The sequence below is a fragment of the Sturnira hondurensis genome, unplaced genomic scaffold (genome assembly GCF_014824575.4).
Source record: "Sturnira hondurensis isolate 20B ecotype Veracruz unplaced genomic scaffold, ASM1482457v3 Scaffold0024805, whole genome shotgun sequence".
NCBI lineage: Eukaryota > Metazoa > Chordata > Mammalia > Chiroptera > Phyllostomidae > Sturnira > Sturnira hondurensis.
In genome coordinates, this window is record NW_028097436.1 from 4,095,260 (window position 1) to 4,103,621 (window position 8,362).

The 8,362-nt window shown below is 36.4% G+C and overlaps 1 pseudogene; it reads right to left on the reverse strand.

The window, feature by feature from the left end:
- Positions 1-5,446: 5,446 nt before the first annotated feature.
- On the reverse strand, positions 5,447-5,610 carry LOC118981874 (uncharacterized; annotated as a pseudogene).
- Positions 5,611-8,362: the final 2,752 nt, after the last annotated feature.

Consider the following 8,362-nt stretch of genomic DNA (forward strand, 5'->3'; position numbering starts at 1 on the left):
CGGGGCTGACTTAAGACCTCTTGAATATTTTAATCTTTCCATCCTTTCCACTCAACGTTCACATACAAATGCTCTACTTACTTTGCTGTTCAATATTTCTCATAGGTTACTGAGAAATATTAAATATTTACTAGTTATGCTTAAGCCATCTCATGAGTTTTATTCATCCCATTTCTGTCTTCTACAGAAGAAATTAATCTTCTCCAAAATACAGCATTACATAGACACATTATACAGTTAAAGAAAATGTAATTAGAATAGATGTCACAAGTACAATTAAGGTCCCCTTTCAGGAAATGGCACTCAAATAATATTGAATAGATAATTTGAAAATAAAAATATTGAAAGTATCAAAAGTCCTTCTGAATGAGAACTTGGCATTTGATTTAAAGACTATTGGTCAATTTACTCTGAAGATCTAAAAGTTTATCCATGATAATCTATTTTTCTTTCTAAAAAGTTTACAAATGACTTCAGAAGGCTTCCCTTTAGGGATTAATGTAGAAGGGAAGAGTTGAGTACTATCAGGAGGACTGCTGTTTTCCTGATGTTAAGGGACCTGAGATTTATTTTTTCTCTTACTTCAATGGTGTCTGCAGACACCTTTGTCCAGACAGGCTTTAGAAAAAGTCACAAATTTGTGGTCTGGAAGGGTGATATTTCATCATTCACTCCTCCCTATAATCCATTAATTGGTTTTTATTCCTCTTCCAGTATGCTTTTATAATTTTTCTAGGAAAAATTGTAATTTATTAAAACCAAAAAAAAAAAACAAAACCAGTTCATTCATTTCTCCATTTCTCCCGCCCCATGTCTGGCAACCACCAATCTATTCTCAGTATCTATGAATTTGTTGAGGTTTTATGTGTTGTTTTTTTTTTTAGATTCTATATATAGGAGAGAGTATTTTTCTTCCTCTGTCTGATTTATTTTATTTAGCATTATGCCCTCAAGATTCATCCATGTTGTTGCACATTACAAGGTTTTGTTCTTTTTGTGGCTGGACAATATCCCATTATATATGTGTATTTACCTATACACATATGCACTCTTTTAACTCATTCATCTATTGATAAACATTTAGGTTGTCTCCATATTTTGGCTATTATGCATAATGTTAGTATGACCACAGAGGAACAGGTATCTTTTTAAGTTAGTATTTTTCTTTTCTCCAGATAAATATTCTGAAGTCAAATTGCTGGGTTATGTAGTAGTTTTTCCATTTGTCTTTTAAGAAAATAATCTCACAAGATCATTATCTCTATAATAATCTTTATTCTAAAGTATTCTTGTCAATTGTTACAACCCCATTTAGCACCTTCTAGGTATTTGTGAAATAAAAATGCCAAATCCTTTTATGGAGACATTAAAATTTGTCCATTATGCCTCCTGGTAGGAGTGGAGCAATCAGAGCTGGCTTCATGGCAGAGTCGTGTTTGAATCAGGTCCTGATAAATGCAGTAGAATTTCCACCAACCAAGAAGATGGACAATGGTGTACTGAGAGTAGTAGCAGCCTGAGCACAAGAAGGAGAGTGCCCAGCATGTTTGGACAAGATGATTAGGCTGCTATGTGAAACAGGTTGATGTTAACAAACCTGCAACGGAGTGAATAAAGTCTGGGTGCTCTACATGGTTAGAAACCCAGACTGTAAGCTAGGCACAGTCAGAACCAGAGGTACATATATAGTTTTCTGAGAGTTATCACATAGGCATTATAACATTGTAAAATTACTCTGTTAGTAATGGGTGTGAGAGGAGCATGGGCATAGTATTCTCTAAGGTGTCTTGCAAACACCACTGGGAAAGAGAAACTCTAGAGTTGGAGATGAGTGGCCAATGCTACAAATCCAGAACAAAAGGTATCAAGATTTCTTGACCTGGAAGGAGAGTTCTGGGAGATTCACACATTCTGCTCTGTCATGTATTTCTCATGACAACCCCATATGTTATGTCTATATGATTATCCTTTCCATTTTATAGATGATGAAATGGAAACCTAGAGAGGATAACTCATCATATAGCAAGTAGGTAGTCGAGACTAGACTCAAAGCTTACGTCCTAAACTATTATTATAATCTTTCGACCACATTTTAAAATTATTGTCAAAATAATCCAGAAATGTTCACAATGAGAAAATTGAGACTATTCTAACTTAAAATATGGTATCTGAGACCTAGTTTCTACCAAATAAAAGAATGTTGAGAAGGTGAGTAATTGATTGAATGAATGAATAAATTAATGCAAGAGTTTCCAATTAAGAAGGAAAATTCTCTTGGCTCTGAAAGGCTAGGAGCATTAGAAGACACAGGAAGGAAAAAGGAGAAAGAATACTTTTTATTTTCACATCCCTGGATGTGAAAATAGAAGAAATATTTTTTAAAAAACTGTATAAAGTCTAAGAAAAAACCTGTCAGATGAGCTTGCTGATTTTCCATTTCTGTTACAGAAAAATATGTATATGTGTGTGGTCAGAGGCCAGGCTACTTTCAAAAGCCGTTGACCACTACTTTTGATTTTTCTTTTTGAGATTAGGGTTTTTCCTGGAAACCTATTTTTAGCAGTCTACACAGTTCAAAATTATTGATGTCTTTTTATGTCTTGCAAAGTCTTGCACCTTCAGGAACATGCAGTTTGATGACGAGGAACTAGCTGCAAGCCTGTGCTTCAACAGCAGTGTTTAGTGAGTACTCACAACAGTCTTACATTGAAAACTCAGTGGATTGTTTTGACTACATAAAGGCGATTATAGGGAGATGATCACACTTATATAAGTCTCAAATTGTTAATTTGGCAGTCGTGTGAACTCACAGTTCAGAAATCATGGGAAGGTATAGGAAGACTAGATTTGTGGTCCTTGCCTTTCTCAATATTCGGTGAATATGTGTACATTAATTTTTTTTTGTTTTAGTAAACCTATAAGCCTCTTAAATTTAACATGGAATTTCATTAAACATGTTTTTAAAAGGTTTAATATCTTACGATTTTTTAAAATTATATTTTGATACTATAAAATCTTCCTGGAACTGGAGAAACTTCCCCAACCTGTGCTGGTCATTCTTAGACATAACAAAAGTCTTAGCAAAAAGTATTACTTTCATATGGAGTGCAACCTATCCCCAGTCCATAACCCCAACACCCTTCTTTATCTAACTCGCACATTAAGCCAAATATTTCCCCTTCTCTAAATCCCCCCAGAGCCAGGACCAGGTACTAGACAACTAGAGACCAACCCTGTAGCTCAGAGTGTGTGGGAATTAGTCAAATGAGCCAATGTAAATGGTTTAATCTCTCCTGCTTTGCCTTTCCTGCAGAAACCCTAATAAAGGCTCTGGTCTAGGCTTTCCCTTCACTCCTGTTTCTTCTCCTGAGCAGAACTGGATGCTTCCCCTATGGTCCTGTGTGGAGTGGAATGTCTGCTTCTCTCCAGATGTGGAATGCAACTAATACATTCTTTTTTCAGTGGAATTGGCCTCTTCATATTGTCACCCATAAATTGAAGTACCATTGGTACTTTTTAAAAAAGCAAACAAATGGGGACATTTTAAAATGAACCCAGAGCTGCCATGCCAGAGGAACTGCCTTGCATCTCTTATGACTGAAACCTCTGGAGTATTAAAAGTGAAAAATAACTCTTGGACTGGGACTAAAGCAACTCTGTACCCCAAAGAACTGTTTCCAAAAACAACAACAAAGCAATTATGACTACTGTACTGACGACCACTGGAATCAGAATGAAAAATATGCCTTAGAATAGGCATCATTGTGGTATGTTTTCTATAGGGGAGAAGATGGGAACTTCTGAAATAGTATCAACAATAAAAATAAAGTTTAAAAAAAGAAATGCTTTTCTTCTATTGATACAATCGTTCCCCTTTCCTTTCTCATACATACTCATTACTTTTATCTCCTAATTGATACACTATTTGAGCTTCTGCCTGAATCAGTGATGGGCCCACTCTTGGCCCATTCTTGGCCCACCCCTATGATTTGGATGTGGGAATATTTAAAGTTGTCCTGGAGGTTCCTAAACCTTTCGTCATTCTTTTTGTATTCTTGTTTCTTCATTCCATTCTGGTGGTTGAATGTTTCTTTCTTCCTCTGCTCTGAACCATTAATTTGAGTCCTGGTCTCCTTCCTGTCACTGTAGGTTCCCTGTACATATTCCTTTATTTCACTTTTCATAGTCTTCGTTTTTTCTCTAATTTTTGACCATACTCAACCAATTCTGTGATCATCCTGATTACCAGTGTTTTGAACTGTGCATCTAATAGGTTGACTAGCTCTTCATTGCTTCATTGTATTTTTCCTGGAGCTTTGATCTGTTCTCTCATTTGGGCTATTTTTTCCCCTGTCTCTTTTGTTATATAGTAAGGGGTGAAGGATTAGGTATTCACCAGGGTGGGGCAACCTGTGAACCTGTATGTGGGGGAGGGGTCCAAGAGGGAACAGTGCCCTTGCTCCACTCTCTGCCAGTTTTCAGTCACTTCCTCGGCTACCCACAATCAAATTGGGCCCTTCTGGTGATTATTCCTGGGTAGGTGGGTTTGTGTACATTCTAGGACTCTGTGGGTCTGTGAGGCTGGGAGTTTCTCCTGCTGCTGCCCAAACCCCCACAGGTGTTTTCAGTCAGAGGTTTTGAGGTTTTATTTCCCCACACTGGAACCCTGGGTTGCATGGTCTGTCTTGCTCCCCAGTTCCTACCAGTTTATCTGCACATGAATGTGGGACTGCCCAATCCACAAGCTGCTACCTCAAATGGTCTTCCAGCCACTGCCTTGCCAAGAGTTCTCTCCACCCAGCTACTGGTCTCTGCCCCTCCTTCTGGTCTGGATGGATGTTTCTTCTTTAACTCCTTGGTTGTTGGACCTCTATACAGTTTGATTTTCTGTCAGTTCTGGTTGTTTTTTGTTTTTAAACTTGTTGTTGTCCTTCTTTTGGTTGGGCAAGGAGGCACAGTGTGTCTACACCTCCATTTTGGACAGAAGTTAAGGTGTGTTCTTGTCTACAGGATGGTAGGTCACAGCAATGAAGAAGGAGACAGGAAAGTATGAATAAATGTGTAAGTACCAATGGCAAAATTCATGGAAATATGACAGGAAACAGTGGTCTAAGATAAAAAGTGAATATTATCACTATAAGGGAATAGGTATATTGTAAGAATTAGCCAAAATAAGGGATGGTCTAGGAGAACAGAACTGTAGGAAATTATGTTTACACTTAGGGGATAAAAGGAAAGAGACTAAAGATAAAGGGAAGATCATTTACTGTAGAAAGTAGATTTGGTAGGAACCAATGGAACAGATTGACAGATATTGCATGGGTTTAAAGGGAAGACTGGAGCTGGATCAGAAAGCTAGGATTATTATTGAATTGCCATGGTCTGATTGCAGGTTCCTTGGGGTATTGGTAACAGTGATGGGCCTTCCTGCCAGAGAGGGTTCCCTAAGGAGTCTCTCAGAGAATGTCTGAATTCACATTTAAAAATTCCTTTTGAATCTCCAGCATAGAGACAGGTTTGGAATCTTCTAAAACAGGTTCATGATCATTAATAAGATAGCATTTTAACATTATACTACACTTGATCTTAGCCAAAAGGCCAAGAAGTGATCATTTCAACATTATAGAATTGAAAATACTACACTAGAGGTCTAATCTTTATTTTCATTATTCTGCTCTCTCCTCCTCTTTTCCTATCTGACTCTTTTCCATCATCAAAGTCTATTCACCTCAGAATCCTAGCGGTGCCTGGCTGTTGGCATTCAGGCTGTGCAGTTCCCTCTAATAATAACTTTTGTGAGCTAGCAGATATCCAGCATTACAACCACACAGGAATCCTGCTGTGCTTTAGAACGTGAAGTAAATGTGTGTCTATAAAACATTATTTTCACAAATATCCACTGAAATTGAAACAAGATTTATATTGTCTAAATTAGTCACATTAAAGCAACATTTTTCTTTTTAATGAGATTAAATAAGGTAACTGAGATGACTGGGGATTAACTAGAAAGGTCTTTGTGAAATCAGAAGGCCTGGTTTCTCTTTTCATTTTACTTCTAACTAATTGTCGTGCCACAAACAAACCATATAATAGTCTCATGAAAAGATCCTGTTGAGAAAAGCAGGAGTGAAGAGCCATCTGGTGTGTAAGGTACTTGCTGACTGAAAAAGCTATAATCTTAGTATGATGAGTACCTCAGCATTTTGGTAAATAAGTCAGCTACTGACCAACCAAAAGACTGCTATTTCCCACCCCCTGTGCAGAAATCAGACCTGGTAAATAACCCTGGAAAAGACACATTCTTTTTTTTGGAGTGAGGGTGGGGAATGACAAGTATGTGGTCAAAATGACCATGTAGATGAAGGCATGTTCAATAATAATTCATGACGCCTCTTAACAGATTTGAATAGAGTGTAGAGCACATGTGTGTGGGGAGAATAAACAACACAAATATGAAGAGGAGTACCTGACTGAGAACATGATGGACAACCCCAAATATGGCCAAGAATTCAAAAGATGTAGGCAATCCTAAATGAACTTCAGTAATATTGTTTCTTTAATTTTTTAAAATTTCTAAATTATAGTGGATGTATAATATTACTTTTGTTTCAGGTATACAACCCCATGATTAGACATTTACAGGTATATAACTTATGATATGATCACCTTGATAAATTGCATACACATCTTATACCATATACACTTACTACAGTATTGACTGTATTCCTTAGGTTGTACTTTCTATCCCCATGACTATTCTGTAACTACCAATTCATACCTCTAAATTGCTTCACCTTTTTTATGCATCCTTTAAGCCCCTCCCCCATCTGGCAACCATCAAAATGCTCTCTGTATCTGTGAGTCTCTGTCTGTTATTCTTGTTGGTTTAATTTGTTTGTTTGTTTTAGGTTCCACATATAAGTAATATCATCTGGCATTTGTCTTTCTCTGATTGACTTATTGCATTTGGCATAATACCCTCTAGATCCATGCAGGTTGTTGCAGGTGGTAAAATTTCAGTCTTTTTTATGGCTAAATCATTTACCACTTTGTCTTTATCCATTCGTCCATTCATCTATTAATGTGCACTTAGGTTGCTTTCATACCTTGGCTATTGTAAATAATGCTGCAATAAACATATTAATGTATATGTCTTTTGAATTTAGTGTTTGGATTTCTTACTATACATACCCAGAGGTGTAGTTGTTGGGTTCCTGTTTGTCTCTTGGTATAGCCTTTGTTTTAAAGTCTGTTTTGTCCAGTGTAAATATTTCTATCTCAGCCTTTTGTTTTGTTTTGTTTTGTTTTGTTTTCTAACCCTTTATTTTCTGTCTCTGTGTGTCCTTCAACCAGAAGTGAGTCTCTTGTAGACAACATGTATAAAGACAGCATATATAAGGGTTTTGCTTTCTTATTCTTTCAGCCACTATATATCTTTTGATTGGAGCTTTTAATCTACTTGCATTTAAATTAATTGCTGATAGGTATGTATGTACTTATATAGATTAATTATATAGATTATTAATTATATAGATTTCACGTGTGTAATTCTATAATACATCATCATGTATTGTATTGTGTGTTCACCACCCCATGACAATCCTCCTTCCATCATCATTATTCACTTTTTTATCCTCTTCTGCCTCCCTGCATTCTTCTTCCCCTCTGGTGAACATCATGCTATGTCTGTGTCTAAGAGGTTTTTTTCCCCCTCAATCTCTTTACCTTTTTCACGTAGCCCCACAACCTGTCAGTTTTTTCTCTGTACCTGAGTCTGTTTCTATTTTGTTTGTTAGTTAATTTTGTTCATTAGACTTCACATATCAATGAAGTCCCATGGTACTCATTTTTCTCTGACTGGGTTGACCACCATCTTGACCAAACTACAATTTTTATAGTTCTGTATTAATTATAAACTTAAAAGAAATACATAAAATCTTTCATGTTCATCTTTTCATCATTTTATGAGAAGTTTCAAAAATTTAAAAGCATTTCACAGTATAATTCTGTAACCCACAACCTAGATTTTACAATCAATGTTTCATTATATTTGCTTTATTGCCTATCAATCTGCTTAGCCTTCTGTCACCCATCAACATATCTTATTTTCTTATGCCTTTCAGAGTAACTTGCAGGCATCAATACACTTCCCTTGAGCTCAATATTGCTCGAAGATTTTTTAAAGATAAAATTTACACACAATGAAATGGACAAATCTTGTCCACTCTTCATGAATTTTGACTAATGTATACACCTATGTATCCCAAAACTCTATCAATATATAGAAAAATCTTCATTTCAAAAAGTTCCTTCATGCTTATTTCTAGTCAGTCTTTGTCCCTACCCATGCAGAAGAAGTCAC